The sequence below is a fragment of the Dama dama genome, chromosome 19, assembly GCF_033118175.1.
Source record: "Dama dama isolate Ldn47 chromosome 19, ASM3311817v1, whole genome shotgun sequence".
NCBI lineage: Eukaryota > Metazoa > Chordata > Mammalia > Artiodactyla > Cervidae > Dama > Dama dama.
The window spans coordinates 63,191,959-63,213,532 of record NC_083699.1 but is presented as its reverse complement, the minus strand read 5'-3'; the positions used below and the strand labels follow the sequence as shown (position 1 = coordinate 63,213,532).

General features: G+C 45.5%; 1 protein-coding gene across 5 annotated transcripts in view; it reads right to left on the bottom strand.

Moving 5' to 3' along the window:
* Window positions 1-21,284, bottom strand: part of SATB1 (SATB homeobox 1) — a 101,008-nt gene extending 79,724 nt beyond the window's left edge. For 2 of the 5 annotated variants that reach the window (XM_061167247.1, XM_061167245.1), the window contains exon 1: window positions 617-1,104. The gene's annotated coding sequence lies outside the window, so the exon portion shown is untranslated. Of the gene's footprint in view, window positions 1-605; window positions 1,105-1,329; window positions 1,434-21,169 lie in introns of those variants that run through there. The other 3 variants (XM_061167248.1, XM_061167249.1, XM_061167250.1) reach the window with 3 other exon arrangements.
* Window positions 21,285-21,574: the final 290 nt, after the last annotated feature.

Below are 21,574 nucleotides of genomic sequence, written 5' to 3'. Positions count from 1 at the left end.
TAAAACACCCAATTTACTCATTTAAACTCTGTGCCCAAGGCTGAAGTTCACCAAACCTGAGTTTGGGAATTGCAAAGAGCAGCCTCCGCGGGGCCTGCTGGATGACTGCATGGGAACAAACTAAGGTCTCAACAGACGCCAGGCTGGAGAGTTTCTTGTGAGTTACACATTGTAAAAACCGATTTCACTGTGATGTCTGGCTGGCACATTGAAAGCAGGCTACTTTCTCCAAACCCCACTTCCCTGTCCATAAACGAAGTCCATATATGATCATTAACGAATTAAACAGCGAACTCAGACACAGCAATTATTTCCTTTAAAAAGAAAGAGCAAAGCACGAAATTCCGGTTTCAAGAACCTATTTGTTTTTGTTTTTTTTTTCTGCAGTGTGGGAGCCTTTTCAACGAGTTCCCTGCTGAATCGCCTCCTTCGCCCCCACACAACCCCATAATCACATTTTAAGAGACTGTGCCCTTATCCGTTCCATATGGCCGGCACGATCCAGGCCAAGCTTTCACTGTGACCTTTTAAAGAGACAAAGAAGCAAAGTACTATCTAGAATCAGAAACACTGCAGTTTTACTGAGTGAAATTAGCAAAACCGACCTGAAACTCACCACTTCAAAACTTGACAGCATATAAATAACAAAAACAAAGGAGATTTCCTTTGCAGCCCGGGTTCTCGAAGAGAAGTTCAAGAATGATGTTTTCTATGTCTTTTTTTTTTTTTTAAATTAAAAAAAAAAAAAAAGCAGCAGCAGACCTGAAGGCGACTTCCCCTGAAATTGTATTATTTTCTCTTCCTTTACCCTCGCCCCCCTAAGCGGGGGAAGGGCGGATAAGCGTCTGGAAGAGTAGCCATGGAAGAGAGGGGTTAAGGGGTGGGGGGGAAAAATCACAATTGGACCAACAGCATATATGGTTTGTAAAATGTCTAACCTCGGAGAACGGGGTTTTCGATGGGGGAGGAGGGGAGAGCGGGAAGGAGGGAGGAGGGGGAAGACAGAATTGATCTGACAAGTGATTCGTTGGGGGGAAATCGTAAAAACAAAGCCAGTACGCGGCGGCGGTGCTGGGGAGGCGAGGTGGGGATCGGGAATTCTCTTAGAAAGAGAAAGGAAAAAAAAAAAAAAAACCCCAAACAAACCTCGGCGGCCGAGGTCTGCAAAAGCGACCCCCCCCCCGCCGGGGCTCTCCGGGGCGCGGGCCGAAAGTCCGCCCGGCCGTGGCCCGCGGTCCCCTCCTCCTGCCGCCCCGCGCGCGCGCGGCTGGGGGGCCGGCTCGCCTCCCCCCGCCCGCTCCCCGAGAACCGCGCCGGAGAGTAACCGACCTGCAACTTTCTTCCCGCAGCCTCGGGCCCCGCGCGGGGCATCTAGCGGGGGGCCGGGGGCGCCGGGGGCCGCAGGGCGCGCAGGAAGCCCCGGCAAGGCACTGGGGCGCCACTTTGGAGCCGGCCCTCGCGGACGAGCGCCCCGAGGACCCCCCCGCGGCCCATGGACGCGGGGCCGCGAGCGTCTGCGGAGCCTGTAGAGTGAGGCGGGGGGGGGGGGGGGGGGGCCGGGGAAGGGGGCCGGAGGGCGCCCCCGCCGCCTACCCGCCGCCCCCCGAAAGTCGCGGAGCCCTAGCTCAGCCGGAGTCCGAGGTAAACACCCGGCCCCACAATGGCCCCGGGGCGCGGGGGACCCGGACACCCCGCAAAACTGAGCAGGAGTTTCGGCGCGCGCGGGCTGGGGGCGCGGGGCGCCCCTCGAGCCGCCTGGGCCCCGCGCCGCCTAGAGCGCGGCGGAGGCGACGAGGCCGGCGGGCGCCGGGCGGCGCGGCGCCGAGTGCGCGCGCGGGCCGCTCCCCGCGCCCGGCCGCTCCGCTGCCCCCCGCGCCGCCGGCGCGGCCCCCATCAAACGCGGGGCGCGCTCCTCCCGGCCGCCGCCGCTCCCCGCTCGGCCCCGCGCGCCCGGCCGCGCCGCCGCCGCCGCTGCTGCCGCCGCCGCCGCTGTGGCTGCCGCTTCCCCGTCCTCGTCATCTTAACGCACGGCCCCCGCTCGCAGCCCCCGGGCCGCCCGCCGCCCGGCCCTTCCCCAGCGGGGCCGGCTGCGCCGCGTCCGGGCGGCGGGAGCGAGCGGGCGGGCGGCGCGGGGGCGGGGGCGCGGGGAGGGGCGCGGGGCGCGGGGGAGGGACGCGGCTTAAAACCCGGGCTGGAGGGCCGGGAGCGCGGAGGGGCGGCGGCGCGGCGGACGGGCGCGGGGAGCCGGCCGGGCGGGCGGCACACAATGCCCGGAACGGCGGGGCGCGCGGGCCGGGCGCGCGGGGGCCCGGGCCGGGGGCGCGCGGGGGCAGGTGTGCGCGGCGGCGGCGGGGCGGGGAGCGGCCGGCTGGGAGAGCGGGGGAGGCGGGGGCGAGGCCGGGAGGCGAGCCACCCCCCGCCCCGCGCGCCGCGGGAACACCGAGAGGCGAGCTGCAGGAGCGGGGCGCGCTGGCGCCCGGGGACGGGCGAGGGCGCACCGGCCCGCGCGGGGCTCCGAGGCTCGGGCCCTTCGGGACGGGGCCGGGGACGGCGGGGCACCGGCTCTCGAGGAGCGCGGAGCGCGCGCCAGCGGCAGCAGAAACGGAAGGACTGGGACCCCCGAAACCCTCTGCGCAATAGGATCGCTCCTCACAGGAGGGGGAAGCTTCAACGAAGAGCCAGCGGCCCAAAAAGAGGAGCACTTTCCGAGCTCATCGGTACCCGGCCCCTCTACCGGGCGCAGGTAGATGCCAACGTCCCTCACTTCTGAGCCGGAGAACTCGGAGGAGGGAATACGTGGCCCACGGTGGCCGAGTTAAACAAAATTTGGGTCACTTTCTTGAAACAGACCTGACTAGTTAAAAGTTATTACAAAGGAAAACGTGCCACCTTTACCCCTGGTTGGGGGGGGCGGGGGCGGTTTAATACCTGTGTTGTAGCAATAAATACTTCTGTAATCTAAGGTAAATTACCCGGGTAGATAAATGGTCATTACACCCAAGTATGATCCTCTTATTTAGATAATCTATTAAATATAGTGCCTATAAAAACGAAGAACATCACAGTCTTGCCCGAAATGGGGATGTAGCGTTCGTCGTTTAGGTTTGAGTGCTAACATCTTAAGACCCTGAAGGCAGTTAATCATTAAACAGAAACAAAAATGTTCAAATTATTTTTTCGGAATACACTAGGAGGGAAAAGAGAAAAATCAGTGAGATAAACATTTTGTTACACATAAAAAAGCAACAAGTTAGCGCAAGTACTGAGATAAGAGGAAAATATGCAAATGAAGCTCTTTAAAGCTACCAATACACTCTCAGACACTGTCTACACTAGAAATCTTAGACAAACAGAAGGTAAAACAGAAGATAAAGGATAGGAAATAATGGCCTCCTGGGGAGGACAAGTTCAGGAGGAACACAGTGAAAATATATCACTCTAAAGGCACCCACGTTTCACCCACAAAACCAGAAAGGTTAGTGAAGGCAGCAGTGAATCTTGGTACATGTAAACCCAAACCTAGAGCTAAAGAATGTGATGGTAAAACACAGTATCAAAAACAAGAAAAGAAATACAAGGAAATCTTGATGAAAAAGCTCAAATGATACCGTATTTTCAAAAGTTGGTATGCAGTTAAGTATGGAGGAGGGTATTTTAATTAAAGTATAAGAAATACAATCAATAAGGAAATATATAAACATGGCAACATGTAACACTGGTGTCAGAGTTGTTATTGTAGATGGAAGTAAACATTTTTTTAAAATGTTTGATATTCAGAAGAAAACATGGATAACAGTTACTTTTATAATGAGAATGATTTTTGCAATGTGATGGGTTAAATTGGGAATTTCCAAGATGTATATTTTAATAGTTGCTTCACACTGGGGATGCCTGACATGTTTCCCTGAAACCCGCCTGGTTTTTCAGTAGGGACTGTGCATTCTAGTATCACAGTGTATAAATTTACAAGCAATAGCAAAATCTCAAAATAGAGAAGAAGTATCCTGTACTACAAAGAATCATTCAGGCAAATGGAACTCAAATGGAGTGTTTAAAAAGAAAGAAAGTTGTTGGGCAAAACAAAATTTGAACAAAGAGAAAGGAAGACTAAAAAAGGTTACTGAATATATCAATATTAAAACACACTGGGACAAAATACTGTAAATGATGATTATCCCATTATTTCCACAAATAAGACAGAAAGCTTTCTGATTGCCTTAGCCTCCTATTGATGTGGGGGTTAAAATATTAATCTTTAAATTTGAATAGCAGCTTTTATCTATGAATTTCAAGCTAATTCTCAAACACAAAACAAAGAAAAGTGTAATAAGGATGAACATGGCCTTGGAAAATGGTTAAACAGAATAAGTGAGGATAAAGGCATCTAATAATAACTTTACTACACAATTATAAGTCTGTTAATCATATATGCATATTAATCTCCCTCAAGCACATTCTTTATTTCAGAACTATATAAGATATAAGCAAAAGCGCACAGAGGTTTATGCCCTCCAAGTAATAGTACACTGACGAACTTCCTATATATTATTTACTCTTTTAGAATACTCACTAAACCACTGAATACTAAACCCAGATTAAAATAAAGAACAAAGGAAAAGTAATAAGGAAACTTCCACCTTTCTAGGCATAGTGATGGGAGGCATCAGTTTTATTCTACAAAATATCTTAAATTTGGCAATAAAGATGCAAGCCAAGTATTGAAAAAAGTTAAGATAAACTTTATAAATCCAACTATGAGAACAGAAAACCTCAGGAACATGAAATATTACAAGTCAAATACATGAACTATTAAACATGTGGGTGTACAGTTAAAACAGTGCATCAATTTTTTATCACAGAAGGAATTCAGTCTGGCTACACAAAGGTAGCGGAGATAAAATACGGTAACAGAGATACGAGATTTTTTAAAAACAATAACAAAAGGGCTACTGCATGTTTCAGGGGGCCCCATATTAAGATAAATATGCTGGCAGATATCCGGAAGCATTAAAACATTCAGAATTCTGAATAGCACATACATTTGTAATAAACAGAGAAAGCATTTAGAATTTGAACGCCTTTAAGATACGGCAACTCCGCCAGTGACTGTGTTAGCAGAGCAATGTTTACCACCATAGCGCTTTCTAAGGACATGGTAGGGTTGTTTTTTATTTTTTTTCCATCTTTTTAAATTCAAATACTGTTGGCTATCTCTCCACACTCTTAAAGCAGCACATTTCACGTGGCATATTGCTCTTTTTGTCGCGCCGACTCTTTGTGTTTTGGCTTTAGCTGCAGGTGGTGCTTCCCGTATATGAATTTCTGGGAATACGGTCTGTGTTGGCCATATAAGGATGTCTCTCTGAGCCATATGTTCTGCTGTCATCTGTCTCATTTTGTCTGTCTGGGATGTCAGGACTGATTTCCACATCGTTTCTTGAATGGGCCAGATACAAATTTGTAAGAGCAGAGAGGGGGGGGATTAAAAAAAAAAAAAAAAAAAAAACCTGGGGCTGGAGCCCAAACAACTTTGTCAAAACATACATTGGAGAGGAAATGCAATATCCTGTAAACATTCACACCCTCCTTCTCATGTCTTATCTGTGACTGACATCATCACAACTGCATAGCTTGAGAGGGGATCTGTGCGATCAAGTTCAGGAGTCTGCAGCCTGTGGGTGTGCGGCTGAGTCAGACGGACCCTGCGCCTCTGGAGGTCACGGCAGGCACAGGGGGACTGCCCTGCTCCAGAGTCCTGGGCCCTGCAGCTAGCCTGACCCGGCCTTGAACCTGGGGAGGGAAGCCACCTCACGCCTTTCTCCTTCAGAGAATCAACAGGACTCTGATTAAACTTTCGGGCGAATCACGCAAGAAGGCCTGGTCCCCATTTTACACTCTCATAGGCTCTGGTACTTCTCCTCTGTCACAGTTAGCATCAGTGAACAATCTGGATAATTACCAGCTTAATAAATATCTTCCATCAGTCCAGTTCAGTCATGTCCGACTCTTTGCGACCCTGTGGCCTGCAGCACACCAGGCCTCCCTGTCCCAAGCTAGACTGTCATCCCTATGAGAGCAGAGACTGTGTCTTGCTCACTGCCCTATGACCAGGGATTCATGCCGCATCCCTGCAATGTTTACATTCTGAATAAATAAATGAGAGGCAAAAGCTCAGGGTAACTTGCAACCAAATTCTATGGCTAACTGGAATGACCGTTCCTCTTAGAGACTGTGGAAGTGAGGTGGAGTCAACAGTGGGGAAACTGGCTGTATCGTTGAAATGTGAATTCACTGAAATTAAATAACATTTACAGTTTAGTTCCTCAGTCACACATCAAGTGTTCAATAGCCCCATGTGACCAGTGGCTATCCTATGAGACAGTGTGGGTTAGAGAACCCTTCCACCATTGCAGAAAGTTCTATCAGCCAGCACGGATCTAGAGAACTTCTATAATAGACAACTAAGTAAATCCAGGACCTCACCTGGAGGAGTCTTTGAGGTGCTGGACGGCTTTCAGACATCCTAATGAAGTCCAAATTGAAGTCCTTTTCCACTTTAGAACAGGCCCGTAGCTCTGTAAAGCTGTGTGGAACGAGACGTGGGCAGCACTGCACACAAATTTTTAAGACGGCTTTCTAGACACGTCTGCATGTGAAAGGGTCTTAGAGTACATTTGGAATAACATGCATTTACCCCAAAGGCTGCTTTCCATGAACATTTCAGCAGCTCACAGGTGAAGCTGAAAACCACAGAATCATTCCACACCCTCTCCCACCCCCACATTAAAAAAGCAGAGTTGCCACTAGAAATGGCTTTTTTGGAAGCTTTAATGTAGATATCTACTCAAACCGGGAGGGCATCCAAATACCAAACAAATAATGGTGTGCTGCAGAGAATCAAAGCAAACGGCTTGAATATGTTTCAGGAGAGATAAAGGAGAAATAATAAACTCTAAACACGGGGCCTAAGGTTTTTGGTTTTTTTTCCCTAATATGTGGGGTTTCATTTATAGCCGGACTGATAGCGATCAAAAGTTGTCTCCTGATTACTTTAAGGTGAATGTAAATACCCACTGGTAATTTGGGTTATGGTTTTAATAGACAAAGGTCACTATTATAGCGAAGCAAAGAAAGGCTGATGTTTAAGCTAGTTTGGGGGGAGCGGGCTGAGGTAAACGAACGGCCATTAGAGTTGGCTTCCAGAACCTGGTGAGATATCAGGGACTTTGAAATATCTGCAATGTTTACATTCTGAATAAATACAGCCAAAATCTCAGTGTCACTTGCAACCAAATTCTATCGCTAATTGCAATGACCGTTCCTTTTTGAGACTGTGGAAGTGAGACGGACTTAACAGAAATAATACCTCTGAAAATTACCTTTTTTTAAAGTAAGAATTTATTGGACAAATTTTTATATCTTCCTTCCATAGACATCAGTATGGACCACAACACTGACATGCACAATGGAAATAATCCCATCAAAATTGGTTATCTCTGCCTATAACTCCAAAACTGAGCAGGGGGCCGGGTTCCAATAGCAATGCTGTTGAGACCCCCGCATACCTGCGTATTAGCCTGTGTGTTAACAGCCGTCAGCACCAAATCCCTTAAGAGTTTCAGGCTGTCTTCTTTCCCCATTGCTTCTGGAGAGCAGGTCCTCCCTCTTCTCACTGGGGACCTCCCTTCTGCCACATTCTTTGATATGCAGCCTGATTGCACCTCTTCTTTCCAAAGCCTCCTCCAGCTATTAGCCACTTCCTCCTCGATGCCCCATCCCAGCTCCCTCCTTCAAGTGTGGCATTTCATATTTGCATGCCTGCCCTTCCCAACTGCACGTCTGTCAACATCTTGAGGCTGGACTCCTGTCTGTATTCCAGGAGTCTCTGACAGTGCCGGCAATTAACAGGGAAAGGAAGCCAAGAACTGTTTTGATGAGTGACTGCTGGTAAAAATCTTAGAAAGGTTCTTGCATTCTTAGGCAGTAAAGCCAAGGATCAGATCAGAAGTTAGTTCAGTGGCTCCTCAAATCTGTTGCATCTTAATATCACTTGGTATGTCAACAGTCCAGATACCCAGGCTGCACCCCATTGCCAAGGGTTGGAGCCAGCGGTTGAGAGTTTCCAAGCTGATTCCAGCATACAGCCAGCTGTAGCATCCATTGGAGTAGGTAACGTGTTAGAGACAAGAAATCAAATATACCTGTTAGGACATCTTCCAAGGGTATGGAGATCCTGGAGTCACTTGGAAAAGTTAAGGCCCTTTAAAGAATCAGCACTTACCCCAAATTTAAGAAATTAATGTGCAGGCAAGCTACCTGTTTCAAATTTAAAAAAAATAAAAGGTAGGGGGCAAGCTATTAGATCATTGATTTGGTGAATAAAAGTCTGCTGTCTGAGGAACCATAATAAATTAGCATTTGGGCACTTGCTTGAGATTTACCGGGGTGCCAGAAATCCTGTGCAAGTGTATGATTTATCATCACAGACATAAGAGACTAACCACAAAATTACACATGGAAGTAAAGTTCCAAATCCAGTCTATTATTTACTGGAGCCAGAACCAGCCTGGTTTTCTCTGATTTTTTTTTTTTCCCCCAACATAGTTGAGCAGGCTTTTTCTCCCAGAAAATTTCAACCTTGAGTGGGATTCCCTTTGAGACAGCTGAAACCATTCAGCTCTTTTCTGACCCTAGGCATGGCACTCAGCAGGACTGAAGTGTTCACTGTCCATGCCCTGGAGTCGGTGCAGGGCCCCTAGCTGCCATGCGGCACCCCCAGGAAGCCCACAGGATTTTAATTCCAGCGAAGTTGAACAGAAACCATTCTCAGCCAGCCTTCACTCAAGACATACCAACCACGTCTTAGTGATGTCAATGCTATTCTAATCTTTCCTGGTCACCTGAAGGGAAAAACAGTTTGAGGTTGCAACAGGCCTGGATCCTGGGCCAGATTGGTTTGGAAAAAGGCTCAGCCAAGGGCAGTGTCAGATACTGCACCACCGTGCCCAACACCATAAGCAGTGGACAAGGGCTATTCATTGGGGGAAAGGAGTGCAATGCACCTGGACAGTGTTTAAAGACTTCTATGATGCTTGAGATGCGCTGAAGCAAAGGAGGAGTTTAATTCAACACTCAAGCGCATTCTCTCTGGGATGATGGCAAAGAGCTGGAAGGGACTGTGGCGCTGGGCGCACAATAGTGTGACTGTGACCAAGGCCACTGAACTCACACTCACACACTGTCCAAATGGCATGAGGTATGGCACCCATCTTTTACCCCAATTCAAAAATTTGAAAACAACATAAGTAAAGGAAAACAGTCCTCTATTCCTAAGACTGGCAGATGTATATTATCATGAAAACATCATGCTGTGCAGAAAACAATAAACTGCAAGACATTGACAACTGCCTCCAACCTTCCACTGCCTTGCCCTTACCAGCCAACAGCCGTGGTCCGGTCTCCACTGGATAATTAATTCATATGATGATTACCTGACCCAAGGATAATTCACATGGATTGGTAATGAGAGACCCAACATCCCACCCAAAGTAGGTAATTTGATGGTCCTCTGATGCAAGAAAATGGTTCTCTTTTCAGATTTTCTTCTATATTCTTGTATCTTAGCAAAAGAGAAAGGAGGGACAAAAACCAGGCCTTCCAAATATCCAACATTCAAATATCCAAACATTCTATTTGGATATTTTTCAAGTGAGTAAAAATTAACTACACTCCTGAGACAGCAGACAGTCCCCAGGAGCATCTGCAGGACACTGGCAGTCCCTGCAGTCCAGGCACAGAGGTGGGACAACCCCACATATGTACTCACCCTAACCCTAGATTGCACTTATTAATAAGAGAATGTATCTTTAGTAATAAGCTCAAAAGGCTTTCATATTTATTTTTATCTGTCACTTTTTGTGATAGTAATTACAATTACTTATTTCTGCATGCAGTAATCTATAATGATATATTTTTTACAATGTATTGCCTGATACTGTTTCCTATCATCTGTTCTCACTGATTTTATATTAGGGACTTTTATATTAATGATGGAGTGTTTTTTAATGTATTGGAATTCGTGTCTAAACTGCATCTCCCTGAAGGTCATCGCTACATATATGTATTTCTCTGATGCATGACTAGGGAATGTGATTACATAGTGAAGCCAAATTGAGATTACATATTTATTGGTCTAAAATAAAATACTAAATAAAAGAAAATAATTCAAAGTCTAAATAAAACACTAAAAAGTAGTTTCACAGCATAACTGTAGCTAAAGGATATCCAGTTACCTACTTTGCAGGTGCGGCTTTCTTTATTAGTGTGTTTATTGTGGAATTTAATTCATTAGATAACTAACAGGGACTATAAATACACATGCAAATTTCCAGCTGATAGGAAGCAAAAAGTTGATAAATAATGCCGCAGTATAACTTTAAAAACAGAAGTAGTGAGCCTTCAGGCTATTTTTTTAATCATTTATTTTTATTTATTCTGTAAAGACTATTTTCATTTGTATTTTTTAAATCTATATATAAATACACTTGGGAGAGAAACAAACAGCATATTTATGAACATTTTTGATGGGGACCAGCTTGTAACTGTTTTGAGACTGTAACTGCTGTAAAGATGGACAATACCCACAGTTTTATTACTTCTGCAACTGGAAAACTACTACACATTCATATCATATTTAATGAAAATTAAACTTATCTCTCAGTGGAGGTAACAAGACTCTCAAAAATAACTTTTTAGTTCACTCTGCACAAAGGGGTTTTGTCTCTAAGAATTTATAACACCACAAGCTAATGTAAAGGCATCTTTGTAACTGGCATATGCTGTAGTTTTGGATATAAACCAAATCTTGGAGTATTTTTCAATAGATTTGGAAAATCCAATTGTTTGACCAACAACCTAGTATGAATAAATGTATATATAATACACATCTAGCACTGCATGATATATACATTCACAGATACAATCTGCATGTCATACAAGAGAACGTTACACAAATTAAAACTAGTCAACCACAGTTTCCATCAGAAATTCTTTAAAACCGAGTTGGTGTGAGAGTGCTCTCTATCAGTAAGCAACTCCTACAAAAAAGAATCAGTGACATGGTGGGAAAGAAGGGGAGAATCAATGACATGGTGGGAAAGAAGTGGAGAAGAGCAGAAACCTGAGATTCAGGTGGTGCTTCTTCCTCTACCAACTAGAAGAGTCACCCTTCGTGAGCCAAACAGAACCTGGTTCTGTATCCACAAAGTGATGGAAAAGACCCTGATCATCTTTAAGGCCACACAAAGTCTCTGCCCTTAAGTAAAAAAAAAATCAAGTTCATTTTAAGGAGAATACAAAGATATGAGGACATTTCTCGCATGCTACATTAGATGTTTATCTATATATGAGACAGGTGTCAAACAAACAAATTAAAAAAAAAAAAAAAAACCACTAAGGCAAAGGGAAACTTTAACTCACCAGATTCCATCTGTTACATCTGAATTCATGCATAATTGATTATCCATGACTGGTAAGTTCTTTTCTCACTAGCCGACCACAGTTTTCTAAACATTATGTATTAAATCACTAGCAAAGTAGACTACATTCAGAAACAGCAAGGGCAGAATAAGAATATTTTAAATGAAAAATTACATGCTGGTTAATAATAATACAGCTGACCTATGTTTAAGGGAGAGAAATTTTAATCATGTGCATATTAAATATTAATAACCTATTCTGTTATTGTTATAATAAGGTTAAATAGGCTTCTCCGTGCTTAAGGAAAGAGGGAGAACTAGGAATGCATAACTGTGCAAAGATATATAGAGACGGGGACAGACAGAAGGAAAATGTGTCAACAATAAACGAGAGGAAATGAAAAAGAAGGAAAAGATGAAGGTGGAAACTAATCTCTATGTGTCATTATGACTGCCAGAGTACTGGCAAAGAAGCAGCATCCTTTTATTTCAATTTTAATCATTTCTGAATTTTAATACCCAGCTCCTTTTGTAATTCTCCTGGCATTCCCCATATGCCTCCATCCCAGCCAAAACACCAGTGTAAATTAAATGGCAGGCAACCACACCACTGATGTAGCCTCCCCAAAGAACCTAGCAGGTGACCAAAAGCAGAAAAAGGTATGTCTACCTTACATCCCTGAGGACCTCCAGCCAATTAACTGGCTGAATGTTCTCTATTTTCTCTAATTTTGCAAAGAAGGACAGTAGTTGGGTAATCTACAGATAGAGAATCATTAAAAAAAATAAAGCAAGCCAGTGGTAATACAATAATCAGTGACCATCAGGGCCTGGAAAAATGAGTTTGCTCTCACTGGCACTAAGGAGCATCACATGATTATTTAATTACAGCTCTAATTTTTGTCTCGTGGATGGCAACATATCAACAATTAATAGGGCAAATAGAGGAGACTGTTTTTAAAGAGACAGAATGCGCATGATAATGGACTAGGTCACACAGCAGTCTGCAGCTTCAGGAAGACTTTTCTTTGTGTAACTAAACAGCACTGTCTTGCCACAGCCTCACACGTGGAAATAAATTTAAAGAGGAAGTGTCTTTTTTTTTTTAATGATAACTTTCTTAGAAGGCTGGGAACTTTTCAGAACATTTTAGATGCACCTAACCCAAACCCACTGCAATGCAAGCAGTAATTTTAAGGAATAGAAGGAAATCATCCTTAACATAAACACCCTAAATCCCAAAACAGTGTTAAACAATTGATATAAAAATCCATTTTATATCTAAGTGGGTAGAAAAATATCTGTTATGCAATTAATCATGGCTGATATTTATCCAGTGAGGTCCTGGAAAAACATCACCATCGTAGGAAAGAGACAGACGGAGGTCAGTCAGATGCGGGCTGCTTAGCGCACAGTATTTGGGCCCCAGAAGATCAGAAGGACCGTTACCCGGTAGCCTGACTCCAGGGCCCTCCAGGGAGAGCCCTGCACTGACTCCAGAGCAGGTTGTGAGCACCACTTGCACCAAAGGACCATGAGCCTCGACAGAGACCCTGCCCCACCCTCAAGGTCGAGGAGGAGGAGACAGACCCTGGTGCTACTGTCCAAGAAGGACACGGTGCACTGAGGAGAAAAGCCCTCAGTTACCCAGGACACGGGGCACATGCAGATGAAGTGTGCAGAGAACCCCGGGGAAAGGAGAAGATCGGGGAGAAAAGCCTTCTCCCACTAAACCATCTCGGCACAAGCTAAATTCACTATTCTGTTACGGATTTAGCAGATCTTTAATGAGTGCTCTCCACGCAAGACAGAATGTGAAGTTACTATTTTCTAAAACACAGACATGTACCTTACACTGATTTTTTTTTTTTTTTGTAATTGAATAACTTGTTGGAATAAATAAAGGCAGCAGCACCTAAAAATTCATAAAGTGGGAATCCCAGTACATTTTTAAGTGCTGTATTACCAGGTTACAAGGTCAACATATCCAGATTAGCCGAGAGAGTTCAAAGAGTCAACCAGTGTGAGAGTTGTCTAAGGCAGGCTCAGTCCAGCTTTCAACCTCACTAGTTTCAGTCTGTTTGCCATGCCAGAAGCCAAGGCAAAAACCCAGGCTTTAGATTTGGAAAATAGTCTTAGAACTACTGCTGTGATTAACTGCTCAAATGTATCTTATATATCACGCTCTACAGAACTGCAAGAAAGCACAGCCTTGCTCAAGAAATAGTGACTAAAAAGATGCTACAAGGAGGATCAACTCAATAAGCTTTTAATGGCTAATGTTGGCCAAAGTCATCACAAAACAAAAATGTAGGCATCTCAAACTACAGTGTGGGAAAGCTAAAACTGCTGAGGGACACTGATTTCTAAACCTACTATCAAAAGTGCTCAAGTCAATGCTAATACAGAGAAAGGGGGAAAAAAAGATTTTTAGAAAACTAAAAATCTTACATCCTAGTGAAAAGTTTAAAATTAAGTTACTTTATTAGAAAACATTCTGATAATTCTGGACCCAAAATCTGACTCCATACTTTCTGAAAGACTATTTTGAAAAGAGTCTAGCAAGCAGCAGCTTGTGTGTAACAGTATACATCATTCTTTCTTAACATTACTGTTAATATACAGTTAACATGTCTCAGAAAAGGCTGTAATTAACTGTCTACTGCTCCAATAACACTAATAAGTGTACAGTATTATTAAAATACAATGACTCCTTGCAAAGTAAGGCTGTCATTTATAAACTTTTAAGATAATGTTCTAAATTGGTTTTGAGTCTTCTTAAACCACCCCAAAGCGAGCCCACCACCAAGAAAAATAATTTAAAGCATAGTTATTAAAATATTATTCCTTCCTCTCACAGTCTGGAGAAATCTATTAGAAAGACCGTCTAGGTATCATTTCAGTTGGCAAAAATACAATGAGAAACACTTGGGATTATTTCATCAATTCTGGATGTCCTTTTAAAATTTTAAATTGTAAGCATTTGAATTGAGTGCTTTATTTACTGACAAAATATTTTTATCAGTGAACAAGGAAAGAAAGGTTTGCTATATCAAGAATCATTACATAGCCCTGCTGTTAATCCCCAATGATTTCCATTGTCTGGTTCATTGGATCAGGAAAACTCAATTGCATTCAACATCAAACAGCTAATTATGGAGACACCATATTCAGGACTATCTCTATTGCATATACTAGGTTGTATTTTATTTATAATAATTATTACAATAAAATATTTATAACAGACAACCTCTTTTACCTTAAAGTCCTTAACATTATAAACGCTAAAAGGCCAAACTGTCGTTTGCAGGCTCTCAACGGCATACCAGAAACCATGGTGTAAGACTAGAAAAGAACCTCTAGCAATCCACTCTACTCTCTGCCCAGCTTCCTGGAAAACTGCATCTAAAGAGTTCCCCCTCTCACAGATTACAGAGTACCTTTTCTTTAAATATCTCAAGGAAGGAAAATCTAGTAATTTCTCCTGGGAGCTCTCCACCACATTTCACCACCCAGAGTAGCATGCATGCATGCTGCAGAATCTCTGCTGCTGTCTGGTTCCAAATCATCTCTCACCAAGAAACAGCAAGATCCAGACATGGAGACCTCCCCTGGACACTCCATGCCCATCTCTCCTGGTGGCTGCAGCCCCTGAGTCCCCACTGGAACTAATAGGAACTTTTCTGGCACTTACCCTCCAAATACCAGAGGCTGCTCTCAGGATCTAGCCCTCCAGGAGAGCTCTCAAGAAGGAGTCTGATGAGGTGACAATGACGAAGTTGTCTCTGGCACTGCTAGCAAGGCAGAAGCATCCCCAAATGAGGTGGGTACCAGTTGCCTGCAAAGCAGCTGGACCATTACTGCAGTTCTGAGGATACGTCACAAATCAGGTCATAGCTCTGGGCAGAGTCCACCCACCTCACCGGCTACACCGCCCTCCATTTCCTGCGCACCTGGGGGGAAGGGGTGCGGGGAGGGGGGTGGCAGCGCGGGTCCACAGACACCCCAGCAGAGGCAGGACCAGGTGCAGCCTGCCATCTGCTTCTTCTGCAAGCGTTTCAGCTTCATTTGGGGGACCTGCACCCCTGAGGTGCAGCAAAAATTCGTGTCATGATAAGCGGGCTCTCAAATGAGTGATGAGTGTAATAAAATATTGCACAGTTAAAGGTTTTATCCAGCAAGACCATTTCTCCACTGGAAAACTGAACCAACTCTTAATGTTTGATTACAAGACACTTCACTACCAAATAGCAAATAACTGGACTGAATACATGTCAGCCAAATCTAGGCACATACATGCTGGGATACTGGTTAACTGATTTTCATCTCTCATAACTAAGCTGGGATCGCTGCATAAACTAAATTACATCCTTGAAAGTCCATTGAAAGAGGTGATGAGAATTTCTATTTACGAACCTTCAGACAGCAACAACTGTGGAAGAGATACAGAATAACTTCAAAGCATAAAAATAGGCCAATATGCTGGAGAAATGCTAAGCTACTAAATCTCACCCTGAATATATATACACACAATCTGTATCTATTTACTCTGAAATGAAATATCTGATCTTAAAAAAGACTTTAAAAAATAAACAGCAAAAGGTACCATTGGCATAAGTTCAAAAGTACTAAATAATGTGTGTTAATGTGTTGATCACACTCTATGAAGACATCAAGTTGAAATAGACTTACCATTGAGAACAGCACTTAGGAACGATATATAAATTACCAAGAAGACACATTTTCTTTGGGAGGGAAGGAGAAGAACCTTGTGTAACAGATTTGATTTATATGCTGCATTAAGGCCACATTCTGCTCTGATGTCAATGGAGTATGTGATTAGAGACTGACAACTGGGTGGACAGGCTGTTAAGAGCTACTTACAGAATGTCCTTGATAACAAGCATTTTCTCAAATTAACTACAAGTTTTGGAGCTCAACTTTAACTGTATTTTGATGTTTCTTGGGGTCTCCAAAGAGAATGGGCTTCCAATTTAAAAGGAAAAACACCTGTGTTTAGTATTGTAAAAAAGTTGAAATCCAAGGTTGGCAGCTTAAACAAAAAGATGAAGGAGGCAAGAATATTTTCAGAGGAAAGTTAACTGTACCAATCCATCCATCCATCCGTGTGTCTCATTCTATATTCATATTTGCAGATCTCCACTAAAAACTGAAGCATTCCATCTAAAGCTTGGAAGAGAAGACACTTTATCAAAGCTATTATCTAAGTAATCAAATAGTTGAAGTTATCTCTTTGGAACTTTGCAGAGAGTTTAATTTAGCAAACGTACACTTGAATGTGTTTGAACATATTTGTCCTGAGGTTACTCTAAGATGACTATTTTAAGTGGCATACGGATTCTTTTGGGATTTGGATGTAACAGTTGAGGGATGTAAAGTAAACATGTATAATAGCTCTTTCAACTGATTCTTGCAGGACAGAAATGAGAAGCTGAAATGACTCTTTTTTTAAAGTTTAGCCACTGGGAAATGATAAGAAAACTCTTCTCGACCCCTACACCCAACCAGGAAGAGTCTAAAGCCCTGGATTAGAGTACAGGTAGATATTAAAGTGGAGACAGGGCCATTATTTAGTGGTGACAGGAATATAAATACGTGCACTAACCTATAAACTGGTATTTACTTCAGGAAGGTAAGTAATATTTTTCCTCTGATTGCTGAGCTGTCAGTTTAATGCAGCGTAAATAAACAGTAGGTGCCTGCTAGCTCGAAGTAGGAAGTGTTCATTCCACACGAGGAACAGATTACTGAAGCCTGATGCTCATCGTGCTGAAACATAACTTTCATTTTACCAGAAAATACACCCTACCATGGAGGATTTTCCGTGCCTGATCTATTAATTAACTTAACTCTGTTCTGTCAAAATGGAAACCAATTTGTTAAAAGCATCCCAGAGTTTTGGAGTTTGCAAACCAAATCAATTGGAAAAGCAAGAGGGATGCCGGTTCTGTAATCTGATCACAAATGCTAAAAATGACTACTTAATAAGCAGAAATGACACCAAACCAAAAAAAGACAAAGAGCATATTTAAATAGAGAATTTAATCATCATGGATACCGAATTTACTCAAAATCCTCCTCCTTTGCTAATTAAAAGCAACTGGCACCTTTTATATTTTGCAACCTTGTGCGACTGAGGTCTGTTCACAATGGATGCTTATTCTGCTCTCTGAAATATCTACTGGCAAACCATTCACAAAAATCCAATCACATGCCTTAATTCTAATCAAAATACTACTGCACTCCCCTGAGAGAAGTGGCAAGTTTGGAGAGCAAATGATGATACCCACCCAAACAGCACTCATGTCAAATGCGGTTTTCTTCTCCTTCTCCATACTCCACAAAGCTCTGTCGGCAAGGAGCAACTCCTGCTCTTCTGCACAAGCACCAAGCAACATATCTCCTGGCATCATTTAAAGTGGGAACTCACCTTCTCCAAAAAGCAGCAGAGGCAATTTGGGGAGGTTTCTGTTTAAAACCCGAATAAACTCTGATCATTAATCAGGGGATTGTACAGTAGTAAGAGGGGTTTGAAAAAATTATATTTGGACTAGATCTGCACTTGACTACAACAGATTCAGGCAGCGTCAGTCACATGCCCTTACACACTCCATCAGTCTCAAGTATGAAAATGATGTAAGAGTCGTCCGAGACAACACGTCTGAGAAGAAGGGGTGTTTGTGTGCAGGGCATATCTGCGTATGGCCCTTTTGGAAATCTACAGAGCGGATGAAAAACCACCAGAACGCCTTACAGAGTTCCTGCTGTATATCCATGTTCTGTTTAGCTCAACAGTGTTTGTAACCAAAAGGTTTTAACAATAATGAGGAACAGGTGCTTGTCACCTGACCTTTTAGGCCTAATTTACGATCCTCAACCTATCACATGAACAAAAATCATTGAAGATCTCCCCCAGATATTTCCGTTTTCGCTAATTTAATACAGACTTGCTGAACCATCACTCAGCACATCATCTTATTCAATCGCAGGTTCCTATAGCTGGCAACAGACTTCTGTGCAGAAATAAACCAACATTCATTTTGTTGCTGTTCTCGTTTAAGATGCTGTGAGACAAAAGAACTACTTTTGTAGATTATCAACCAAAGAATATATTAATTTATTACAACAACTGAACAAAAGGCATTCCTTTGGAATACTTTTACATACAAAGAACTATTATTTATTACATATTTCAGCTTGTGGGAAAATGAAGAATGCATTGATTCTGGAAATAACTACTCAGACTTTTGGAAGTTCTTTAAGTCTTCTTTCTCTGCTGATCTTTTCCCTGCTTCTCCCCCTTGTCCCCATCTGCCCCCCACCCCCCACACACATTTTAAGGCACTGGTACTTTAGGAGGGAAATCCCTGTCTGTTATTTTCTCATTCATCATGTGTATTCATTATTCAGAAAGGAATACAAAATTGAGCAGGGATTTTTATTTCTCTTGTATAATCTTGTTACAATGTAGCCATGCTCAAATTTAACAATGCTTTGTATTTTATAGCTACTGTTTACATATTATGTATTACATATGACTGAACAACTCTACATTTAAAATATTGTTTCCATTAGGAAAAATATAAAGTAATAAGTGTCAAATGGAGATGAAGAATAAACATGCCTGGTATATTTATAAAATGCATAGTCATTTAAAATGTACACAAATAGGATACATATTTCGCTACTGTTACATTTTATATAGTATTCACATCGTCTAAAGTGTATTTAATAATGTGCCTAAACTAACCAAGTTAATTAAAGTATTTATGTCTGCTGATTGTGTTAAACACTTGGAGAGGTAGTGAAAGATACAGCCAGTTACTCCTGCTAACTAAAGTTGAAATTATGCACTTATTATAACCTTTTCTAACAATGTGAGAAAAACAGAGTAAATATATTAAATTTGTTTCACAACAGATGCTTAGGTTGTTAATATTTAAGATGCCTATTCATGCTATTCCTGTCTGCACATTTGTCAAAAATGTAAGCCTGAATGCTAATGTTTGCCAGCAGACTGGGGCAGCCAGTATATGAATGTACTCCTGTTCTACTAAAATAATACGCAAAAGAAATAAAGGACTGCTGCTAAATCATAGCAGAGTACCACACAGGATTAAAGGTTTTTAGAGCAAACACCTCAACCTTGGCTGTCTCGTCTTTTTTTTTTTTTTTTTCCCCAAGCTACATTTGACTGCAGAATAAATCTTAATTCCTGACATCTCAGAAAAATCCACTTTAGACTGGATGTAAATTTCAATAAAATTTCAGCGGCAAGAATGACTGTCGGCAGCACAAACACTGGATTTCGGGACCTGCTTGGGACAAATCCTGACACCCAGCAGTCGCGTGTTCCTCATTCCTAGCCCCTCGTCTGTCCTCTTGGTAAAGTAAGGTCCCCTGGCCTCCCAGGAGGGAACCCCAGCCAGCAGGGGCAGAAAGGTTCTCTCCTGAGACTAGGACTTGCTTGCCTTTCGCTTTTCTCGGTCTCCTTACAACCATGTGGAGTTCAAGACTCCCAGCGTTTGCCTGAAAATCCGGAATGCTGCGGAGAAAGTTCGCGAGGGTCCAAGTTGCCAAGCAAGGCGCTCTGAGAGGCGATCCTGAGGTTGACACTTGGAAGTGAAAGGTTCTACGCTCTAGTGGCGATCCAGGCCGAAACGTCTAGCAAGAGCCCCGAGCCCCTCTCCGTGGCTTCTGGGGGCACCCGGGTGTCCAGCCCAGTGGGTCTCCTGGGTCCCGGCACGCGCCTGTCACTGCCCAGAGCAGCCGCCGGCCGGCCCTGCCCTCTCCCCGAGGTTGTGCAAACCCGCGCCCCGCCGGCCCCGGAGCCTGGGAGGCTGAACGCCCCGCGAAGGCCGCGGCGCCCGGGCCGGGGACGCTGGGGGAGACTCGGCGCGGACCGCAGGCCGCCCCGGTGCGGTCCCGGCCCCCGGGGAGGGCGGCGCGCCCTGCGGCCCCGAGCCCGACCCCCCACCCCGCCCGCGTTCGCCCCGGGAGCCGGTCAGGACCCACCTGCCTACCGCCGGCGAGGGCTCGACACGCCGGGCGCCGCCGCTTTCCAACTCCCGGCTCCAAGTTGAGCGCCCCGGCGCCGAGCGGCTCCGGGCTGGAGAAGTTGCCGCAAACTTCCCGCGCCCCCCTCGCCGCCCCCGGCGGGCGCGCGGGCCGGGACGGATGCCGAGCCTGCACGCGGCCGGCCGACGGGACCTTCCCGCCCCCCGCCGAGCGCCGCGCGGCCAAGCCGGCTCCGGGGCGCACTCAGCGGGTCCCCGCGAGCTCCTGGCGCGCTTCTCGACTCCCCTTTTCTCTTGCCAAAGGGGGTCCCACGGCGGGCCCGGAGGCGTTCGTTCAGCCGGAGTCTGTCGGGGCAGGTGTGCGCGCGCGTCCACACCCCGAAGGAGGGCGAGTGAGCGCCCCGCGGCCCCGGCCCGGGCGCCCCCTCCCCTCCCCGGCTCCAGGCCGCCGCTCCGGGTCCCGCCGCGCGCGGGAGGAGGGCCTCGGGGACCCCCTGTCGCCGGGCGCCCCCCACTAGGCGCCCCGCGCGCGGGTCCCGCGGTGAAGTTTGGATCGCTTCCGAGCAAAGCAGAGACCGAGGGAAAAGAGCACGAATCGGGGCGAAAAAAAGAGAGAGAGAAAGGCGCGAGGGCGGGGAGGGGAGCGGCACTCACTCAGGCTGGGGCGCCGGGGGCGGCGGGGGGCGCGCCGGCGTCCTGCTCCAGAGGCGGCGGGCTCAGCCTCCGGTGCCGCCGCCGCCCGGGCTGCGGCCGCCGCGGAAGTTAATTGCAACTTGACTGCAAGTTGTCTTCTTTTCCCATCCGGAGTGGGCGTTTAAAGGGGAGAGCGAGGCGCGGAGCGAGCGCGCGAGCGCGCGGGGCCGGGGGAAGGAAGGGGGAGGGGGTGCGGCCGGGGGGAGGGGGCGGGGGCGGCGGCGCCCGCGGTCTGGAGGCACCGGGGCGCCCCCCGCGGGAGCCCGCAGCCGCCCGGGCGCGCATCCAGCCGCAGCCCCAGGCCGGGCACGCTGCGCCCGGGGCTCGGCGGACCCGCGCGCAGCCGCCGCCGCCGCCGCCGCCCCG